Source organism: Bos mutus, chromosome 11 (genome assembly GCF_027580195.1).
Source record: "Bos mutus isolate GX-2022 chromosome 11, NWIPB_WYAK_1.1, whole genome shotgun sequence".
NCBI classification, from domain to species: Eukaryota; Metazoa; Chordata; class Mammalia; order Artiodactyla; family Bovidae; genus Bos; species Bos mutus.
Genome location: NC_091627.1, coordinates 92,829,394 through 92,853,177, shown reverse-complemented (window position 1 = coordinate 92,853,177; position 23,784 = coordinate 92,829,394). Strand labels below are relative to the sequence as shown.

The following is a 23,784-nucleotide window of genomic DNA, read 5'->3' as shown; positions in this document are numbered from 1 at the left end:
TAGACAAAAAAAAAATTACAAGACTGTTTTCTTTTTAATCCCAAGGGAATGCAACCTCCATCGGAGCTCTTGTTTCAGATTTCCTTCCTAGGAACAGCATCTTCACGTTGGCTTGGCTGTTCCGGGCAGCTCGTGGTGCAGGAGTGGCCGTGGGCAGGGGGCCTGGGCGGCGGGACTGCGGCAGCGCGGGCGAGCGGGCGGGGGCACTGCAGCACCGCGGCCCTCGGGCGGCCGGGCAGCGGCCCGCTAGAGGGGGCGCTGTGGGCACCGCCGAGCTTCCTTTTGTCAGCGCACTCGGCCGGGAGAGCTCTCATTTCCTCTCAGCCTCGTGCGGGAAATGGATTTGATTCTGACAGCAGAGCTGTAAGGGACGAGCGCGAACGAAAGCCTTTTGTCAAGGAGTGGCAGCCTCTGTTGTCTGTGATTACCACTGACGCGGAGAAGCTGCGCTGCTGGTGGAATTCCAGGCAGCTCTGGCCAGTGCGCGGCTGCAGGATGGGTAGAAAACACTGCTCTGCAGATTAGCTGGGTGCATTTATCAAGCAGCTCTCCCAAAGAAAGCCAACCAACAAAACAAGACCCCAACCACCCGCAGCCGAGGACCAGAGATGGAGAAGATGCCTTGCAGGAGGTAAGCCCGTCTTGGGAGTGGACGCCGCGGGCTGGGCTTGGTTTTGCTTATTTTAATCGAATTTGCGACCCTTACAGCATCCTTCCACCGAGCGGGAGCAGGTTGGTCTATCAGATGGGTGAGCGTCTGTCAATGAGTGTGTCTGCGAGGCAGCTCTTCCCCGCGGCTGTGCTATGCCTAAAGGTTTCTGTTGCTGATGTAACATCGGACGTTCTTTGGGAAGCGGGGTGCCCACCCCTGGCCGCTGCTTGGGGACCAGCGGACCCACGCGCCCCGAGCGCAGCGCCTGCCAGGTGGGGCTTTCTTCTCAGTCCGGCCGGGCTGGCGGGCTGCAAGCCTCGCTTTATGGGGCCGCCCCTCCCTTCACGCTGCTCTGGGCCACCGCCCTCCGCGGAACCGCCCAGCGCCTTCGGCCGGGTTGGGCGCGCTCCCCAAGGCCTCGCCATCGCCTTGGCGCCGCGGTAGCTGAGGGGTCGGCAGGTGCGGCGTCGGCAGCTGCCGGCGTTGGGAGCAGGAGCGCTAGAACGTGAGCCGACCCCAGTGGGTTTGAATTTTTACGCGACCGCACCACTTTGGAGGGAAAAAAGGCCACTGTCCCCGAGAAGATCGGGCCAGCCAGACCATCTATCACAGTTTGTCTTCCTTCCCATCTCCTCCCCCGCCTCCTGTCCCTTCCTGCACCCAGTAGGAGGCCACGCTCCACCTGGAGGCGGGGGCCAGCGGCTGCTTGTTTTGAAGTCGCGACCACAGCCAGCCTACCTGGTGTTGGGAGGAAGGGAGGGGCAGATTGCTTTAGGATGCTGATCAGGCGCTCGGGTCTAGCCTATTGTCTTGCCTTTTCTCCCCCTTTCTTTTCTTCTCTAATCTCCACCCCCAGACCAAAAAAAAAAAAAAAGGAACAAAAAGAGGGTAGGATGGGGAGAGAGAGACCGAGAGGACTGAGAGAGAGAGACAGGAAAAGAAGGAGGGGAAAAAAAAGCCCCAAGCCCACACCCTATCAAATTCTTCTGAAAATTGTCATTTATCTTTGACACATGATTATTACCCATCTGTTTCTTCATGCCCACTCTTCCCTCCTCTTGCAGTTTGTTGGCTAAGATTCAACGGACTCAAATGAGCCTTATAAATACTAGAAATCAAATCAGTTTCCTAAAGGGACGTTTTGTGCTTTCTGATTAACCTGGAATGAGGGATTTCCAGCGTCCTGGCAGGAACAAATGATGGGAAAGGTGGACACCCTCCTTTCATATCTAGGGTGTGGATCTAGTGGAGGTACAGGAGACGTTGAACTTGTGCAATGGGGGACATCTTCATAAATGGCATTTGAAAATGATGTTTCATTTTAAGGGGAAAATAGTTGCTAACACTTGAAGTGAAAGCCCTTTAAATTATAAATGAGTAGGACCACGGAAAATAGCTGTGAAGTTTCCAGATTTGCAAGTCACCCCTCCTACCGACATAGGAAGAATATATGTTGGAGATTTTAAAAAGGGATTAAGCCATTTAATATTTCTCCTTTATAATGTTCTACCTTCATTCTGCCTGTGGACCAACATCTTGCCCAGACACCCCAATTTACTTTCACTCCCCATCTCCCCATCCTAAAAGGGTACAGCAAAAGAAAGCTTTTCATTATTAGTATGATGTCAATACATTTTGGAGAACCACTAGAGATAAATCACCCTTTGATCCGCAATCCATACCATTTCTGTAGCGAGCCTGATGTTCTTTCTTGTCCACCCAGTTATCTCACCTGATTAGAAATGTGCTTGTCACATACAAAATATACAAAACTGCCCGAAATGACATATTGTATGTGTTTTCTAAGCTTGAGTTGAATTTACTTTAAATATCAACATGGTGCTGGAATTAGTAAAACTCAGCTTTTCTTAAGAGTTTGCAGATGATCTAATGTGTTTGTTGGCAGAGGGTTTAGGGTTAAGATTTTGAATACTTATGAAAAAACTCCGATAAATATATTTATCACCTACCTTGTTCTACACGGAATTTAAGACAGTTTACAGAGATTCATAAAATACAGCAAGACAGACTTAGAAGTAGATGGGAAAGAAAAAGGAAACTAAAGGTAGAGACATAAAATTGTATTAAGAATGAGGCTAACGTGAAAATACAAACATTTGAGAGTAAAAAGAGAAAAGTGTCAGTTGCTCAGTTGTTTCTGACTCATTGTGATCTCATGGACTGTAGCCCGCCAGCCTCCTCTGTCCGTGGAATTCTCCAGGCAAGAATACTGGAGTAGGTAGCTATTCCCTTCTCCAGGGGATCTTCCTGACCCAGGGATTGAACCTGGGTCTCCTGCATTGCAGGCAGATTCTTTACCGTCTGAGCCACCAGGCAAACATGTGAGGAGCAAACAAATCCAACTCTGAACTTTCTAGCAACTCATACTAAAAGGGAAGTTGACAAGCCCATGGTTCATGGGCTTTGTTTATTCATGGAGTCATTCACTCAACAAATATTCACTGAGGACCTACTACGCACAGGCTCTGTGAGGCGCTGGAAAGAAAGGAATGAAGCAGGCAGATGTGGTCTCTGCCCTGACAACACTTACAGCCAAATGCAAGAGATGGAGTTTCATGAAGACATCTCTCAAACAAATATCTGGTTACAAGATGTGAGAAGAGCTGTGCAGGAAAAGCATGAAATGCAAAACATCACACGTCCAGACATAAAAACACAGAATAAAAACTTCTGCAGAGATGCATAACCATTTTTGATTCTAAGAGCAAAAAGGAACATTTTTCAGGTATGAAGCAGTGTTTGAAATAATGTCCTTGTCAGATAGGTTTTACTTTGCCATTTTTAGAGTGTCCCTTAGTGTGAGGGATCCTGATATCACCCCCACAGATCTCTTGAACCCCTGTGGTTCTGAGAATATTGTATTTTGAGGGACTTGTGTATTCTCTAAACTGCAGTGGCTTTATTTCAGTGATGATCTTACATAATGAATATTAAAACTGTGTTCTATATGATCTTCATGGCAACCCCCAAAACAATGCTGGGGCCTTTGTTTGCCTCTGTGTCTTCCCAGGTGGGCCAGGGGCAGGCCTGGGGGCTGGGCCACAGCACGGGTGAGGGGGAGGGGAGTTTAAACTAAGATGGGTGTGTGTGCATGTGTGTGTGAGTCCACTCAGGGCACAGGTTTGCTAGATTCAAAAGAACAGCTCCCGGCGACCACTGCTATTCTGGCCAGGAATGAAGCTCTCCTGCCAGTTCCACCTTGGCATGGACTGAGTTGCAGCAATTTATTAGCAGCAGGTGTTGCAGTAAAAATGCAAGGAAAAAGTTACTGTTGCTGGTTTTAGAATAATTGGATTAGATCTTGATTTAATGCAGATTTAGTTATTTCTCAATAAGTACCTTATGTCCAAAGCAATGAGACCAGCAATTTGGTGTAATGGTTAAGAGGAGCCAGACAGCCTGACTTCAAATCCATTTTTCCACTTCTTAGCTGTGAGACTTTGGACAAGTTACTCAACCTCTCTGTGCCTATGATACTATGTGGATAAATATGCAGCATTGATTTCACAGTAAGATTGTGAGGATTGGAGGTATTACATGTGAAAAACTATGTTCACTGAATGTTAGCATTCATACTGTTTTATTAATGAAGTGGCACTTCATTTATGTAAGTATGCCAGGATGGTTTGGTGTCAGAATTTTTTAAATTTAATTTTTGTTTTATATTAGAATATAGTTGATTTACAATGTCGTGTTAATTTCAGGTATACAGCAAAGTGATTCAGTTATACATAAACATAAACCCATCCTTTAAAAAGTATTTATTATTTGCTATAAAGGGCTGCACTGGGTCTTCATTGCTGCATCTGGGCTTTCTGTCGTTGCAGTGAGCAGGGTGTGCTGTGGTGCGCCGGCTTCTCATGGTGGTTGGCTTCTCTTATTGCAGCTCAGGGGCTCTAGAGTGTGGGTTCAGTGGTTGTGGGCTCAGTTGCCCCAAGACATGTACAGGCAACCCGTGTCCTCTACATTGGCAGGTGGTTTCCTAACCACTGGGCCCCTGAAGTCTTATCCATTCTTTTTTGATACCAGAATTTTAAATTATGATACCTGATTATCTTCAAGTAGGAAACACATTTTTGAGGTTATTAATATTGTTTTGCATCGTTTATGTATTGTCTGCATTAGTACTTTGAAGTAAATATTTAGGTAGTGGTAATGACATGACTGAGCGACTTCACTTTTACTTTTCACTTGCATGCATTGGAGAAGGAAATGGCAACCCACTCCAGTGTTCTTGCCTGGAGAATCCCAGGGACGGGGGAGCCTGGTGGGCTGCCGTCTATGGGGTTGCACAGAGTCGGACACGACTGAAGCGACTTAGCAGCAGCAGCAGCATGTAGTAGGACTTCCCTGATGTTCCAGTGGTTAAGATTAATGGTAAAGAACCCGCCGGCCAATGCTGGAGACATAAGAAACGTGGGTTTGAGCCCTGGGTTGGGAAGATCCCCTGGAGGAGGGCACGGCAACCTACTCTAGTAGTCTTGCCTGGAGAATCCCATGGACAGAGGAGCTTGGTGGACTACAGTCCATAGGGTCACAAAGAGCCAGACACGACTGAAGCAACTGAGCATGAACATGTAGTAACTAGACCTGAAGCTGCACCTTTCTATTGTTAAACCCAAATGGTATTTTAGTTTCATCAAAACAATATTATCTGTTTCAGTAAATAAATTTTATTAATTTGACATTTTAAAGTTGGATAGTTGTGTTTATTTCCACATTCATTTTTGCATTCTGCTTATATAAAAGTTATAAAGTTCAAGTATTTAGAACTGGTCTTTTTGAATGTACATATTTAAGTTATATTTTAATAAAGTGATTTAGGTCAACCTTTGGTTCGTAAGATTTTTTTTCAAAAAGGATTTCTATAAAATTCAAGCATTTTGAATTGGGTTCAAGGACAGACTCAAGATTCTTCGAATAGAATTTTGAGTTTCTAGAAGAGAGATTGTGGCCCCAAATTTGACCCCATATACCTTGACTGACATAGTTTTAGCTTGAAAGAATTTTAAGGCAGTAATACCAAAGCTTGCCTCTGTCTTTAACAACAGCATCAAAATCCTCTGAACTCAAAGAGCATCTATGGAATGGTAAGCTTCCAGCAAAAATTCATCTTGGTCTATTTTCTAGAATAAACTACAAATGAAAGGTTTGTCAATATTATTGAGTGAGGTGAAAAGAAAGTCTATTCTCTATGGAGTACAATGTTTGTTTGGATTAAAACAAGTTTACTGGTTATATTCAAATCTATTTTAAAATTTTCTTCATACCTATGATCTGTCAAAGATTATAAGAAATATGTTAGTCTCCCACTATAATCATATTTTTGATAGCTTTCCTGTTGATATGCACATATCAAAGACATATGCATTTATACAGACACACACACAGAATTATATTTGATGGTGTGTTACTTAGAATCCTGATTGCCTAGGACTCCTGGGATGGAGCACTTTCAGTGCAAACACTGGGATAGTGCCAGGCAAAGGAAGACAGATCTATTTTAGTTTTAGAGAACAGGGAGAGAACAGACCAGAGGCCCAGATTCTTTAAGGACTCTCCAGAAGAGATGGTGCAGATGGTGCCAACCAGCAGTATCTATCCCATGATTCAATAAGGCATCCTCCTGGGAAGAGGCAGTCATGTTCTCCCAGTTACCTCCTAGAATAGTCCCCAGGCTCAATGCACCAGGCCTGGAGGGGTTATGGTGTTGCTAGGGCGAGAGTAGGGTATAAATCAGAAGGCTCTAGGAATGCTGTCAGCACTTTCTACCTTGAGTGTCAGGGCATCCAGTCTTGACATGTGCCAAGGGAGCCCCCAGTAAAGCTTCATACCAGGTTGGTTTGCATCAACCACACACTTGCAGCTAAAAATTAAGATACATAAATACATAGATAAATACCACTTGGTCCAGCAATAAATATCCCTAACTTAGTCGATTGCCCCAGGGCCTCAACTCTCAAACAACCCAGGCAGGACCCGGAGGCCAGAGAATTTAGGATGTGGTTGCCGGAAAAAAAATTTCAGTGCTGATCCCCTGGGGAAGGAAATGGCAACCCACTCCAGTATTTTTGCCTAGGGAATCCCATGGACAGAGGAACCTGGAAAGTTACAGTCCATGGGGCTGCAGAGAGTCAGACATGACTGAGTGACTGAGCACTATATCATATTTGGAATAGTTTTCCCTGGGCCCAGCCTGGAAGTGTCTGGAAAAAACTTATCAAGCCAAGTACAAATTCCTTGGGTTTCAGTGACTAGAAGCACTAAGGACCATCTGACCCCCTGCGCTGCATCCTCCCACACAGAGAGCTGATTGGACCAGGTATGGACCGGTGAGGACCTGGAACCTTAGGGCTGGTAGCCATATGAGGCCAAAGAGGGGACCACAGGTCATCCCCTACACCCCTCACCAGTTTATAGAAGGAGCCACTTGGCTGTCTTGAGGTGGCCACAGCGATTCCAGTTCTGTAACTTCCATGAAGCCCAGCTAGACTTTGGTCCCTGCGTTAATATGGCTGCCCTCCATCCTGCTGGTCTAATTTGCCTGGGCTTCTGTTTCAGTCAGCCATACTGTCGGCTAGAAATCCGGTTTTCTCCAGAGCTTCCTGCTTCTCTTCCCCACATACAGCCTGACCTCCCTCCTTCCATCTTTCCAAAGCAAAAATCCAATCTTGTCAATCCTTTAGGATGAACCCCAAACTCCTTACCTACCTGGACAGCTTTACTTCTCCTTCTTTGGAGATGCAGGCTGGACCACCTTTCTGGACATTCCCCTTCTCCACCCACCCCCCACAGGCTCTTCCTTCCACCTTACGTGCCCTCCTCCTACTTTTTATCTGGCAAGTTGGCTCTTTTAAAAAGCCAACCAAATAGACAACTTCTAGCAAGCCTAATTAAAAGAAAATAATTAACAATACTAGAAAGGATATATGGAAGGAAAAAGAGATTTGAAATCATAAAAACACTATGCATTATTGTATCCTAACATATGTGAAAATCTTGATGAAATAGACAGTTTTCAAACAGAATATGAACTACTAATATTTACTCCAGAAATCAAACGCCATGTTCCTGGTTGGGAAGAATCAATGTTACAAAGATGTCAGTTCCTCACAGATTCTGTTGCGTGGATGGCAGTCTTCCTGGTAACCAAAAGTGATGCAAATTTGTTCCTATTTTTATTTTTCTTTGGAATCTTGAAAGGTGTAGTTAACTGGATATGCTCAATTGTGAATCATTTTATTGAAGGGAAAGCCAATCCTTGTGCATTTAAATGTCATTTATAAATTGTTTTTCTCAAAGAACAGATGAAGTTATTAAACTTTGAAATGCATGGGGACTTTATGAAGACAGAATTTTATTTAACAGACATGGTTTTCTTCTATATTATTTTATCGAGTATAATACCATTGTGTTTGCTTTCTTTACCTGCATGGCACCCATATACAAATCTGTTGGCTTTACTTTTAAACATCTATGGTGAAAGACATCAGAAAAATAGGGGCAGCTTCAGTCCCTTCCCTCTTTACTTGTGCCAGGTGGCGGAACATCTATGTTGGTTATCTCAGCATTCCTTTATTTAGAATTTATTCTCCTTCCCTCTCCACACTAGGCTTCTCTTAGATCATTTGTACCCTAAATTAGCTACATCTGTTACCATAGTTATGCAGCATCCAGCTTAACCCATTCCATGCTTGTTCTGACTGCATATTATATTGTGTGAAACTTCCTTTCTTGTATTTCGTAAAACATACCATTATTTTCCCTTTGTCACCTGTCCCCCAATTTTTATTGTTTCTAAGGCAATGCATATGTACAGTTAAGAAATCAAATAGAACTGAAGGGCTTCTAACAGAGAGCAACAATCCCTGCCCTTCCCCAAATCCTTTATCCACAGGCAAACCAATTTTAGCTGTGCTTTCTGTTCTGTTATAGTTACTTCTGTATCTCAAAATAATATGCATATACTGCTGTTTCTGAATTTATCAGCTTTGATCATCATGTAGTGAATTCCTGCCATGAAAGTCAAGGATGTAGTTTAGGCCACACCTACATCTCCTCTCTAGCTTTCTTCTCATCATACCTGTCACACCAGACAATGCATTTATTAAAACCAGGTTTCTCATTCCGTGGACTGGTAGTTGGGTCACTTGACTCTCTACTCTAAGATAAGGATATCACTACTCTCTCTCTTTGCCCACTTTTTCCTTCCCTCTAGTCATGCATTTGCTTGCATTATCAAAATTAAGAAATTATTCATTCCAGTCCCATCACTTCATGGCAAATAGATGGGGAAACAATGGAAACAGTGACAGACTTTATTTTCTGGGCTCCAAAATCACTGCAGATGGTGACTGCAGCCATGAAATTAAAGATGCTTGCTCCTTGGAAGGAAAGCTATGACCAGCCTAGTGAAAGTGCAAGTCCCTCAGTCGTGTCCAGCTCTTTTGTGACCCCGTGGACTATGCAGTCCATGGAATTCTCCAGGCCAGAATATCGGAGTGGGTAGCCTTTCCCTTCTCCAGGGGATCTTCCCAACCCAGGAATTGAACCCAGGTCTCCCACATGCATGTGGATTCTTTACCAACTAAGCCACAAGGGAAGCCCCCAAATACTGGAGTGGTTAGCCTATCCCTTCTGGATCTTCCTGACCCAGGAATCAAACAGGGGTCTCCTGCACTGCAGGCAGATTCTTTACCAACTGAGCTATCAGGGAAGCCCTGACCAACCTAGACAACATATTAAAAAGCAGAGACATTACTTTGCCAACAAAGGTCTGTCTAGTCAAAGCTATGATTTTTCTAGTAGTCATGTATGGATGTGAGAGTTTGAAAGAAACTGAGCGCTGAAGAAGTGGTGCTTTTGAACTGTGGTGTTGGAGAAGACTCTTGAGAGTCCCTTGGACTGCCAGGAGATCAAACCAGTCAATCCTATAGGAAATCAACCCTGAATATTCATTGGAAGGACTGATGCTGAAGCTGAAGTGCCAATACTTTGGCCACCTGATGCAAAGAACTATCTCATTTGAAAAGACTCTGATGCTGGGAAAGATTGAAGGCGAGAGAAGGGGATGACAGAGGATGAGATGATTGGATAGCATCACCGACTCCATGGACATGAGTTTGAGCAAACTCTGGAAGATGGTGGTGGACGGGGAGGCCTGGTGTGCTGTAGTCCATGGGGTCGCAAAGACTGAGCCACTGAACTGACTGTTCCATCATCATAGCTGGTCTCTATGATTTGTCTATAAGGTAATTCTAAAAGATGAAAACTGTTCAAGTGTTCATTATCTAACTGGGTTGATATTGCTCACTGCGTGATAAATAACATGCTAGGATTTCATCTCTTTCTCACTGGCTCCAATATCTCAACCCTTGGACCACTAAGTGGAAAATGCTTCCAGGGGGAAGTTCAAATGGATTCTGTTATCCTGAGAGCACCGGTACCATCAGAGCTGCTCTAGTTCCCCTCTAAGGAGACTAACCCAGAGGTCAAGTTGATAAATTCAGAAGCGAAAGTATGTGTATACTGTTCTGACATACAGAGGTAACTATAGCTGGGTGCCTGGCTGTGAACCACTGTGTGTTGGGGGTGGGAGAGGGGATGGGCAGGGTCTGCTCCTCCATGTAGAGACTGCATTTGTGCCCTTGTGTCTAGTCTCTTTTTTAATTCCCCCCCTCCATAACACCTGCCATCTCAGAATCCAGAACACTTTTAGGGCTCTGCCAGACAGATCATCTGCCTCCTTGGCTCCAATATCCTGTGCCTGAAATCTAGGCTTCTTCTGCTTTCAACCATTAGTCACCAGTTCTCCATCTGCTTTTTGTCCTCCAGAAACCTGTTGAAATCTCTTCTCTGTTAATCATATACTTTTACTTTGTCATTGTAGGTTTTATGTATTTTTATTCCTTTATGATTAATTTAAGGAGTCCAAGAAGAGAGAGAAATATGGTGGGATTAGGCTTGCCATCTTGAATTAGAAGCCAAGGACATTAATTTTCAATCAAGTCATGCATAGTAAACTATTGGCATGGCCGTGATTTAAATTCAAACCCTGGTGAGATTTGCTTTTCCTCGTTATAAAAATGTTTTCAAATCTGTACCATACTTATCAACTCAATTCCAATATTTTCTGCTATCTAGAACAGTCCAGAAACATTGATGCATTCTTCTATTCAAAGATGATTAGCATTTAGTTTATACACAATTCTTATGAGTGCAGTTTGTTTCTCTTTAGCCACTCCAGAAAAGTGGAAATGGCAAATTAGAAAGAAGAGCTTGGCTAATAGTCTAAAAGAGATGGGGATAAAAATGAAGAGAAGATGAAAAGTTCTTCTAGGAACCTGTATCACAGTTGTTGCCCAAGTGCTACGGAAGACCATTTGTCAGAGTTGACAGTACATTTGATATAGACCCAGAAAGTAAAGAAGTCACAGAGAAAGTAAGTGAACTTTCTTTCAGTGAAAGTAATGGGTTATAGTCTCACAGGGGAAGGGCTGTTGGCCTTTTTTTTACCTGGTTGAGAAGGAAGGACTTGCCAACAGTTCTTTGTTCAGAAAGTAAATCTGGAGTTATAAGGCATAAGAAATTCCAGTTGTTTCTCTGTATTCATTTAATTTGGAAGTTGTTGCTTCATTTTTCAGCCTTAGCAATGAACATCAAGACTGAAAACAGTTTTGGGAATCTTACTTAACTGTCTTAACATCTATCTTAACTCTGTTAAAGTTACAGGCTGTAAAACTGTCACCAGCTTTGAAGCCACTATTTGTTGTATTTAATTCTGGAGTGAAGCTATATTAAGTTAAGGCTGTCAAAGAATTAAAATCTCATTTTCAAAGCCTATCATGTTTGTGGGGGAAGTAATACTATGTCTAGGGTTTGTCTCAACAGAATCTTTTTTTCGTGGTGGATGGTGGGGTTGGAGGTGAACTAAAGTAGTGCATGAGTTGTTGGGGTTGAGTGTAAATGATCACCTAAACTGGCACTTTTTAGAGCTAAAGGAGGTGCTAACAGTAATTACAAGGGAACAAGAGGCATATCGAGGTCTCTCCTGGGCAAACTGCAATCTACTCTGAAGCTAGGTGATAGGTACTTAGGGTTCATTATGGTGTGCTCTCTAACTTTGTATATTTTCAACATTTTCCATAATTAAAGAACATCTACTGTTTTGTACTGTTTGCTCTTTTATTAAAATTGGAAACTTTCATCTTAATCACGATGTTAAACATTAGTCAACTTCAAACACAAAATGAAAATGGCTAGAGAACACTGTTAAATGACAAATCTATTAGTTGACTTATAATAGTGGGACACAAATCCATAAATTCTGCAACTGGAACATGCAGAAGGCAATCCTTAATCAGGCTGACAGTGTTATAAAGCAGATCTCTAGCTTTAGTTATGCAAGGGAGCCTTGCTTTTATTACTGTGAATTGGGCTCATCGAGATTTTATGGATGGGTGACTGCAGCCACAAGAAAGGTCAAGTCCACTGGGAAATGAGGAGCTGGGCCAGGAAAGCGGGGCTTTGATTTGCAGAGCAAGTCCACAATCCGATCTGTACCTGGCTTGGTGTCTCTCCTATTTGAGGTTCTCCATTACCTGTTAAAATAATCATTCAGAATTACTCCAGTTTTGAGAAGGTCTCCCTTCCTGCTCTGTAATCCCCATGGTACATGGCACAGAGTTTAGTCACCTGTCTACTGCTGTACTTGGGAGGTGGTGTAGGGCAGGCGCGGGCGCGAGGCAGCAGGGTGGGCTCTGCCTTCCAGGATGTCTGTCATTCTGATTCTGCCAATCAGAGGGCCCAGGTGGCTATGGATCAGGAGGTCTTTTGTGCCCTTTTCAAAGAGGGGCTGAAATGGATGCTTGCCTGGCTCCTAGGTGGCACCTTGAAAGGAATCTAGAAATGCCAGGCAAAGCACTGCATCATACTCAGGTTCTTTCAAGGCTGGAAGGCTGTACTGTAGGATTGGAAACCAGTTCTTTAAAAATGGCTTGCTCTGTTGCTGTTTGTGTTGCTGTTATTATTTCCTATTGTGTCTCCCAGTAATATACAGATGGTCACATTTTACTTTACTTGTGCTTTTTTAAAAAAAAGGCAAGCTTTCTAAGATATTATATATGTTATATATAATATATGTATAGTAAAATTCACTTCTTTAGACATATACTTCTATGAATTTTGATAAATGCATACAGTCATGTAGCTACCACCACAGTCAAAATATAAAAACATTCCCTCATGCCCTTTGAAGTGAATCTTCTCCTCTCACCTATAACCCCTGACAGCCATGCATCTGTTTTTGGTTTTGCCTTTTCCAGAATGTCATATAAATGAGATCATACAGTGTAGCCTTTTGTGTCTGACTTCTTTCACTTTGTGTAATATTTTTGAGGTTCATCCATGTTATTACAAATGTTCGTAGTCCATTCTTTTGATTGCTGAGTAATATTTGTTTGGATGGCTGTACCACAATTTGTTTAACCCTTCACCCATTAAAGGACATTTGGATATTTCCAGTTTTTGATGTTTGTGAATAAAGCCACTGTATATATTGGCCTATTGGTCTTCGTATAAACATAAAATTTCAACTCTCTTGGTTAAATACCTAGGAGTGGGATTGCAGTATACCAGTCCATTCTAAAGGAGATCAGTCCTGGGTGTTCATTGGAAGGACTGATGCTAAAGCTGAAACTCCAATACTTTGGCCACCTCATGCGAAGAGTTGACTCATTGGAAAAGACCCTGATGCTCGGAGGGATTGGGGGCAGGAGGAGAAGGGGACGACAGAGGTTGAGATGGCTGGATGACATCACTGACTCGATAGGCATGAGTTTGAGTGAACTCTGGGAGTTGATGTTGGACAGGGAGGCCTGGCGTTCTGCACTTCATGGGGTCGCAAAGAGTCGGACATGACTGAGCGACTGAACTGAACTGAACTGAAAGTGTATGCTTAACTTTATAAAAAAAATTGTCAAGTGGTTTACAAAACGACAGTACCATTTTGTATCCCCACCAGCAATGTATGAGAGTTCTAGTTGCTCTGCACCTGGTATTGTTAGTTTTTTTTAAAAAAATGTTACCTATCATGATAGGTGTAATATCTCATTGTGTGTTTAATTTGCATTTCCCTGATGATCAATGCTGCTAAACATCTTTTCATTTGCTTAGATGCCACAGTAGCTCTGTTTTGTTTCTTCTTGTCTTTTAAATGTCAGCAGTGCTCTGCCATTCAAAGGGAAGCAGGGAAAGGGTGTTTCCTTAGTCTCAAAGGGGAAGCAGAAGCTTAACAGGGGAAGTGAATGGGGCATGGGGGGAGAGTTGCCAAGAGAAAGGTGATGCCAGGGAGTGATTCAGCTGGGGTACCTGATCCTTCCACCACAGGCTGCTTCTGGAACTCTTATCTGGAGGATGATGTGGTCTGTACTATGAGGGGCTGCTCCCTAGAGAGGGAGAGAGGAAGGGAGGAAGACGGTTATAATAAGCCATCATATTGATTCCATTTAAAAATTTTGCTTACTTCAAGTTCTTGCCTTTATACTTTTAGTCACTAAATAAATACCTCTTTAAAATAGAGACTTTTAGCCCAGATGGCAGCCCTACTATTAACTGGGGGAAGGGGGGAGAGTTAAATAAAAGGTATTTAAGGAAATGGATATTTAAATTTTATTGACATAAGGACCTGAAAAGATACTGACACACTCATGTTTCTAGCAACATTAGTCACATGAACTAAAACATGGAAGCAACCCACGTGTCTGTCTATGGATGAAGGGACAAGGAAAATGTGGTATATACATACAGTGGAATAATGTCCCGTCATAGAAAGAAATTCTGACATGTATTACAACATGGATGAACCTTGAGGACATGTCAATCGCAGAAAGACAAATACTCTATGATTCCATTTATATGAAGCACTGAGAGCAGTCAAAATCAGAGACAGAAAGTAGAACAGTGTTGGCCAGGGGCTGGGGTAGGGGAAATGGATGGTTATTGTTCAATGGCTGCAGAGTTCCAGTTTTACAAGACGAAAAGATTTATGGAATATATGGTGGTGATGGCTGCACAACATTATAAATGTATTTAATATCACTGAAATTTACTCTTAAGAACTATCAGTTAAGATAGTAAATTTTATGTTATGGGCATCTTACAGTGATACACTTTTTTTTTTTTTTTTTAACTATGATTGAGGTAAACTAGCAACAATGAGTAATTTATCACAGTTGTAGGTAGGTTTGTGTGGTTTAACTATGAATATCAGTCAGTCGAGAAGGGTTTACTGAACACCCTCACTGCACAGCTAGTGTTCCAGGTGTTGGGAATGCTGGGGCAAACTAGAAGATCATCCTCTAGGAAGGTAAAAAAGATTCTAAACCTGCTAACAAAACAAATGAACGGTGCCAAGCACTGATATTGTTATGCACAAGATAAATTCAGGTAACCAGAGAGAGAGTGACCAGAGGAGGCTGCTTAGCCAGAGTGGCCAGGGAAGGCCTCTCTGGGGAGGAGGTATTGAGCTGACTCACAGGGGTTAGTGGGACTGGGTTGGACAATGAGGAAATGCTGGCTGATTGCAAGCATTTCATTGTGCTGTTTGAGATGACACCATGGGCTGAGAGTGGGGGTGAGGTGGACGTGGGGGAGAATTGAGGAGAGATGAAAAGGTGGGAAATGATCCCCTTGAAGAGTCTATACAGGGGAAGGGCAGGTTGCCTGGCAAAGTTAAGAAGTCATTTCAAAGGTGTGGAGGGAATTTTGAAATGAGTCCCATCGGCGTGGTTGTGTGCGAGAGTCAACTGCCCAGATGCACACTGGAAGCAAGGTGGTGTAGGGTTTGACCAAAGGGGAGGCTCTGTGACGTGAGAATAGTGGAGGACAGAGGAGCAGAGGCATTTTGCAAAGGTGTGGTCACCCAGCTGGAGTAGCTCATTAAAGCAAAATAAGGAGGAGTTAAAGCAAGAATGTGAAGGGCGGAGTTTGGGAGTAGATAGAGAAAAAGTGAGTGGGAGGTCTTGGAGACACTGAATTCCTGGTGGAGGGGTATCTGAGTAGTTGGACAGGAAGGGAGTGGTCAGGGAGTAAGGTGTGAACTCCAGATGTTGGAGGTGGAGTTCTTGCTGGTGACAGCAAGATCTAAAGTGTGTGCCCATGGGAATGGGTGACTGAGGCTGGGGTGAAAGGAGAAATAATTGACATAAGAGGTCGAGAAAACGTGAGGTGGGGTGTTGGGTGGATCACTGCATGGCTGTGGAGACTGGAGCGGAATCAGTAATGAGTAAGGATAGCATTGGAGGGGAAGACACTTAGGAGGAAGGAGCTGAAGTGGTCGGTGAACCAGGGGAGTGACCGGGAGAGTGGTGGAGGGTAGCCAAAGGGAGGAGCGATGGGAAGTCTAGCAGGAGGGCGTTTTCTCCCAAGGCAGTGGGGTGTTTGAAGCCGTGGAAATAGATGGAGGCGGCTGTCAGGCACGAGGAGGCTGTCTATACTGTGCACAGACACGGTGTGTGTGAGGTGTGTGCTGTGAGAGCTGTGTGGTCAGGGGAGAGGCAGGTTTTAGATTTGGGATTTGGGGATCACAGAAAGGGAGGTATATGAAGCTGAATTATGGACTGCTGCAAAGAATCATGCAGTGTTCAGTGAGATTCGTTTCCAAGCAGGAAGGGCGGTAACCATGGAGGCATTATTGACTTGGGGCTTGTTCAAAACTCAATTAAAGGCAATTAATACTAGCTGGTGTTGTTTACCAATGTCCTCGTCTCGTGAGGGATCTCCTAGCTCTTCTTGTGAATTGTGAGATGAGGAGGAAAAACTTTCTCTCTTGCGACATCTTGTTTGTTCATGTCACTGATTCCTGTGTCACCCCCAGCCACAAATCTCACGGAGGGGATAGAAGGCATCTGTCCTTTTGTATCACTGTCTTGCTGCAGCTCTGCAATGATTCATGTCTAGCCTTGCTCTGCTGACGGTGACCTTTAACGTAATAAAATGCTCATGGGAATAATGAGAATGGATGGAGAAGATGCACCTTCTCGTAATTGATGGCTCATGTATTAGGGCAGGAAGTTTTCTGGAGGAATGAAACATGTTATGGGAAAGTGTGAGGTTTTTTTAAATGCTTAGCCAAGCGTCTCAAAAAAGCACCCTGACTACCTGGCAGTCCTGAGTCGCTTACTTTCTCACTCTCCAAAATGACTAATTCGCTCCTCCTTTCTTTAAATCGCCTTCCCTTCCCACCCCATCCACCTTGCTGGGTGCCTCTGACTTTGTGGAGAAACAAGCTGAGCGGCCCTGCTTCTATCAGAGGCTTCCATGTTCTGCGCCCCTTCCCTCTCACCTCAAAATACCTCCCTAGCAATTGGTCTTTCCTTTTTCTGAATCAACACCTTTCCTCTCTGTCTCTCTCCCTCTCTCAATTACAACATTCCCCTTGGCATTCAGGCATGTTCCAGTGTCTCCTACCTACGCACCTCAGCTACTACCCCTTTGCTCTATGTTCTCAGCAAATTCGCAAGAGTTGCTTTTGCTCCCTGTCTGGCTTCCTCTTCTGCACTCTCTGCACTCAGGTTCCTGTCCTCTCTATACCACTGAGATGGCTCTTGTCAAGGTCACTGATGACCTCCATGTTGCAATATCTAAATACCTCTCCAGGCAAGAATACTGGAATGGGTAGCCATTCCCTTCTCCAGGGGATCTTCCCAACCTAGGGATCAAACCTGAGTCTCCTGCATTGCAGGCAGGAGACTTTACTGTCTGAGCCACCAGGGAAGCCCCTAACCACCTCTACCCTGTTCATATCTTACCTGACTCATCAGCAGCATTCAACACAGTTGACCACTTCTTGAAACATTCTATTTTCTGGCCTTCAGGAACCCTTTCTCCCCTGGTTTTCCTTTAGTCTCACTGACTGTTCCTTTTCTTCCTCTGTGTGGTTCCCCTCACCCCTCTATCAGACCTCTAAATGTGAAGACCCCCATAGGTCTACCGTGGGCCACCTAGCCGTCTTATAAACTCTCCATAGGAGAGTTCATCCAGGTCTTAGCTTCAGACTCCATTTAAATGCTAATGACTCCGAAGCCTCTCTATCTCCAGAGCTCTAGCTTCAGTTCAGTTCAGTCGCTCAGTCATGTCTGACTCTTTGCAACCCCATGAATTGCAGCACGCCTGGCCTCCCTGTCCATCACCAACTCCCAGAGTTCACTCAGACTCACGGCCATCGAGTCAGTGATGCCATCCAGCCATCTCATCCTCTGTCGTCCCCTTCTCCTCCTGCCCCCAATCCCTCCCAGCATCAGAGTCTTTTCCAATGAGTCAACTCTTCGCATGAAGTGGCCAAAGTACTGGACTTTCAGTTTTAGCATCATTCCTTCCAAAGAAATCCCAGGGCTGATCTCCTTCAGAATGGACTGGTTGGATCTCCTTGCAGTCCAAGGGACTCTCAAGAGTCTTCTCCAACACCACAGTTCAAAAGCATCAATTCTTTGGCGCTCAGCTTTCTTCACAGTCTCTCACATCCATACATGACCACTGGAAAACCATAGCCTTGATTAGACGGACCTTTGTTGGCAAAGTAATGTCTCTGCTTTTGAATATGCTATCTAGGTTGGTCATAACTTTCCTTCCAAAGAGTAAGCGTCTTTTAATTTCATGGCTGCAGTCACCATCTGCAGTGATTTTGGAGCCCCCAAAAATAAAGTCTGACACTGTTTCCACTGTTTCCCCATCTATTTCCCATGAAGTAGTGGGACTGGATGCCATGATCTTCATTTTCTGAATGTTGAGGTTTAAGCCAACTTTTTCACTTTCTTCTTTCACTTTCATCAAGAGGCTTTTTAGTTCCTCTTCACTTTCTGCCATAAGGGTGGTGTCATCTGCATATCTGAGGTTATTGATATTTCTCCCGGCAATCTTGATTCCAGCTTGTGCTTCTTCCAGTCCAGCGTTTCTCCTGACGTACTCTGCATATAAGTTAAATAAGCAGGGTGACAGTATACAGCCTTGATGTAGCTTAGTGCTTCTCAAACTTTAGTGCGCATACTGATCACCTGGGGAGTTTGTTAAAATGCAGATTCTGATTGTATTAGTCTGGGGCCTAGTGAAAAAAGTGAAAATGAAAGTCACTTAGTCATGTCCAACTCTTTGTGACCCCATGGACTGTAACCCACCAGGCTCTCCTGTCCATGGAATTCTCCAGGCAAGAATCCTGGAATGGGTAGCTGTTTCCTTTTCCAGGGGATACCCCCAACCCAGGGATCAAACCCAGGTCTCCTACATTGCAGGTAGATTCTTTACCATCTTAGCCACCAGGGAAGCCCAAGAATACTGGAGTGGCTAGCCTATCCCTTCTCCAGGGGATCTTCCCAACTCAGGACTCGAACCAGGGTCTCCTGCATTGCAGGCAGATTCTTTACCAGCTGAGCTACCAGGGAAGCCCTAAGATTCTGCATTTTCAACAAGCTCCCGAGTGATGCTGACCCTGCTGGTCTTTTGAGCGGTATTGAGTGGTGAGGCTTCAGACTTGTAATCCCACTGGCTCCTTGACATTTCCACGTGGATGTCCTAGAGGCATCTCAGACCAAACCTCACATGACCCTGTTAGAGTTCTTGAGTTCTTTCCTCAAACCCACTTTTTTCTGCATTATATCATCCTCCCAGTTGCTCATGCCAAAAATCTTGGAATTGTCCTTGGTTTCTATCTTTCCTTCACTTGCTTATCCAATCCATCAGAAAATGCCATTGGCTCAGTCCTCTAAAACGTATCCCAGATCTTTACACTTGGCTCCATGATGTTAGTGGTAGCTGGCATTTACTGAGTATATTCTACATGTTGGACTTTGTTAATAACTGCTATGGAAGGAATGTTTCTGTCACCCCAGTGTTCATATGCGCATGTATGTACAGGTGCTCTCAGTTGGGTCTGACTCTGCGACCCCATGATCTGTGGCCCACCAAGCTCCTCTATCCATGGAATTTCCACTCAAGAATATAGGAGTGGATTGCATTTCCTGCTCCAGGGGATCGTCCAACCCAGGGATTGAACCTGCATCTCTTGTGTCTCTTCCTTTGGCAGGCAGATTCTTTACCACTGATGACACCCAGGAAGCCTCATGTTGAAACCCAATCCCTTATGTGGTGATGTTGGGGCAGGGGTCACCTTTAGGAGGTGATTAAGTCAAATGGGCAGAGCCCTTGTGCATAGAGATTAGTGCTGTTATAAAAGAGACCTCAGAGAGACTTCAGAGAGTTCCTTTGCCTCTTCTTTCATATGAGGACACAGCGAGAAGACAGCTGTCTATGAACCAGGAAATGGGCTTTCACCAGACACCGAATGTGGTGGTGCTGTGATCTTGAACTTCCTAGTTTTTAGAACTGTGAGGAAAAAAATTCTGCTGTTTCTAAGCCACCCAGTCTAAGCAACCCAAGTGAACTAAGACAATGCCATACATTTATAGCCTACAATGCAGGAGACCTGGGTTCGATTCCTGGGTCAGGAAGATCCCCTGGAGAAGGAAATGGCAACCCACTCCAGTATTCTTGCCTGGAGAATCCCATGGATAAAGGAGCCTGGCTGGCTACAGTCCTTGGGATCCCAAGAGTCAGATACTACTTAGCAACTAAACCACCACCACCATTCTAGTTATGACCACCCTATACAGTTGATGGGATTATTAATTGCATGTTTTTGGATGAGAAAAATGTAAAACTAGGTAACCCTACATAGACCTGCCGTTTATTACTTTAAAAAACCTAATTCATTATTTTAGTTCATTTTTCTCCTTTGTTGTCAACATGATAGCCAACAGTGCTATTGATATACTTAGGTACTTAGGAGAGAGGGTCTTGTTTTAAGGTGTCTGTGTCCTTGGTAAAGCACAAATCTTATTGCAAATGTGCACAGGCAAATGTGTGTGCAAAGGGTGTGCATGTTACAGAATTTATAGTCTCTTTGGCTTCCTCAGACCATTTCTGACAAGGCCTATTTGCATTTAAAACATTGTGAAATATTTTTGTCTGATAATTACAGTATCATGGTGCACCTTACGCAGACACTGTGTCTTCTGTGTCCTTGTGTTATTTCATTTCTCATGACATCACTGAATTTTCTGTAACCTGTGGGATACATTGAGAGAATGACCTTCACGCTCCAAGGTGTAAACTTTTCCTAGGTTTCCTGTGCCTTGTTCAGTTTAGACAGTATCATTCTCAGTGTTGGTTATCACACTTTCAAAGTATGATGAAAAGCGGCTGGGGTTCAGGAAGCAACAGCGCACATAGTCAGGTAGATGGAAGGCAGTTCAGGTGGAGACAGTCTGAGGATCTTGGGTTGTTTAGGGTGGAAAAGAGCAGGTTAAATTACAATTTTGCTCTGTTGTTTATCTTAAAGGAAATCTTTAATAAACTTGTTTTCAAAATAACAACACATTCTGTAATGTTTTGAGTAATTCTTTTTTCAAGTATGAGTTTCTTTTAAGGGTGAGAAAGGAAGACACACATTCATTACCTAGCCATTCCTATCACACCTTTCTCTAAAGAATCCGTATGCCAAGACAAACATTACCCCACCATACGATTGCATTCCTTTCTCTAGTTCAGTTAAAAGAAATACCCTAGGAATTAAGGTTCTTATATATAAATGAACTCAGCTGTCTTTTATGTTTCCAAGTAACATGTGTCAGATGTCACATACATGAAACATTGAGGCTGGAATTCCAGCCTATCAAGGTGGAAGGGCCATAGAGGTCTACCAGTCCACTCTCCTGGCCTCATGCCCCCACTCCCCGATCCCCACTCCCTGCCACCCCCCAAGTCACTGGTTCAGGCAGATGGAGTTGAGAGAAGCCAAGGCACTCACCCAAGGGCATAGCTATAATTACTGCAAATCCAGGTTCCTGACAAGCTGCTCTTTAGGGCATTTTTTTCTAAATGTCAACTTCTCCCTCTTTTTTTTTTTAGTGGCAGAGTTTTCAGAGGCTAGTTGATTCAAGGAAAAGAGACAAGAAGAATATAAATCCATTTCAAGAATCTTTAAAATATAGTAGAGGAAATGGGCGGGGCTGAGGCCGGCTCTCTAGATGGCCAGGCCGCCATCTTGATCCTTAATTTTCAGCCCTGGGGGTGGATACAGGGGAAAATTATGACAATTTAAACTTTGTTATAATATTGCAAAGTTGATTAGTTTCCTGCTTTAACAAAGTACTAGGAACTGGATGCCTTGAAACAACAGAGATTTATTCTCTCATAGTGGTGGGGGGTGATGTCTGAGCTCAAGGTACCTGCAGCTCCCTCTGAAGCCTCGAGTGGAAGGCGCCTTGCTCGCCTCTTCCCTCCTCCTGCTGGGGCCCACAGTCCCGGGTGCTCCTTGGCTTGCAGCCGCATCTATCCCAGCTCTGCCGCCACCATCACATAGCCTTCTCCTCTGTGTCTGTGTGCCCTTCGTGCCTGTACATGTCCAAGTCTCCTCTTCCTTCTCAACAATCCCACCACTGAATTTAGTGGATTGAGTCTAATCCATTATGACTTTGTGTTAACTTTCTGCAAAGGCCCTATTTCTAAATAAGGTCACAGTCATAGAATTTTGGGGAGATACTCACTATTCAACCCAGCATGCAAAGTTCACTTCAGTTCAGTCACTCAGTCGTGTCCGACTCTTTGCGACCCCATGAATCGCAGCACGCCAGGCCTCCCTGTCCATCACCAACTCCCAGAGTTCACTCAGACTCACGGCCATCCAGTCAGTGATGCCATCCAGCCATCTCATCCTCTGTCATCCCCTTCTCCTCCTGTCCCCAATCCCTCCCAGCATCAGGGTCTTTTCCAATGAGTCAACTCTTCGCATGAGGTGGCCAAAAGTACTGGAGTTTCAGTTTTAGCATCATTCCTTCCAAAGAAATCCCAGGGCTGATCTCCTTCAGAATGGACTGGTTGGATCTCCTTGCTGTTCAAGGGACTCTCAAGAGTCTTCTCCAACACCACAGTTCAAAAGCATCAATTCTTCGGCGCTCAGCCTTCTTCACAGTCCAACTCTCACATCCATACATGACCACTGGAAAAACCATAGCCTTGACTAGATGGCATGCAAAGTTAAATGATCTTATATCTTAACTTTTGCTAAGAATTTATACTTGGATGCCCCACAAAGACATGTTGTTTCCTTAGCCCAGGAGGGAGGGAGGGGGTAAGAAGTGGGGGGGAAGAAGGTCCTTGATCACTCTTTGCCAAAATATACCTGGTAGAGCACTATTCTCAGGGAATGTTACGTGGAACAAAAGTTTCCATGGTCAGGAGAGTTTGGAGGACCCTATATTTTATCCTCCTCTCAAAGCATGACACATCTAGGATACACATTGTTGGGAAATTTTCTGTAACAAGGACATGGGTTTACCCTTCCAATCCCAAATTTGATTGGACAGGGAGTTCTTTGTTTTAATACACTATGTTGATGGAATATTGCCTCCATCCTCATGGTACAGGACACCAACTGCAGTAGCTTAGTCCAATAGGGGTTTATATCCCTCACTGAGGAAGGTCAGAGTTCGGCAGCCCAGGGTGGCTCAGTGGCTCGTGATGGCACCAATGTACCAGCCTCCTCTGTCTCTCTGCTCTGTCATGGTGGTATTCTTTTTCTTGAAAGTTTACAAACCAGCTACTCCATTTCTAATATCTCAACTGCCTTCTAGACAGAGAGAAGGAGGAGGAAGTGGTGGAGGGAAAGGGATAGTATTTCTATCAGGAAATTACACTTGCCCAGAAATTCCCAGCAGATTTTTGCTTACACATTATTGACTAGGATTGTATCAAATAATTGCTTCTAGCTTCAGGGAAAGCTGAGAAATGCAGGTTTGGAGGGCACATTGTATCTTGGGGTCTTCCCGGTGGCTCAGCAGTAAAGAATGCACCCGCAATACAGAAGCCTCAGGAGATGCAGGTTTGATCCCTGGGTCAGGAAGGTCCCTTGGATAAGGGCATGGCAAACCACTCCAGTATTCCTGCCTGGAGGATCCCATGGATAGAGGAGCCTGGTGGGCTACAGTCCATAGGGTCATAAAGAATCAGACAGGACTGAAGTGACTTAGCACACGTGCACATTGTATCTTGGATAACACTGA

At 44.2% G+C, this 23,784-nt stretch overlaps 1 protein-coding gene across 1 annotated transcript in view; it reads left to right on the top strand.

The window, feature by feature from the left end:
• The first annotated feature begins 315 nt into the window (after positions 1 to 315).
• The window catches only part of ADD2 (adducin 2), a 121,474-nt gene continuing 98,005 nt past the window's right edge, over positions 316 to 23,784 (top strand). The window contains exon 1 of the mRNA XM_070379777.1: positions 316 to 631. The gene's annotated coding sequence lies outside the window, so the exon portion shown is untranslated. The remainder of the gene's footprint in view (positions 632 to 23,784) is intronic.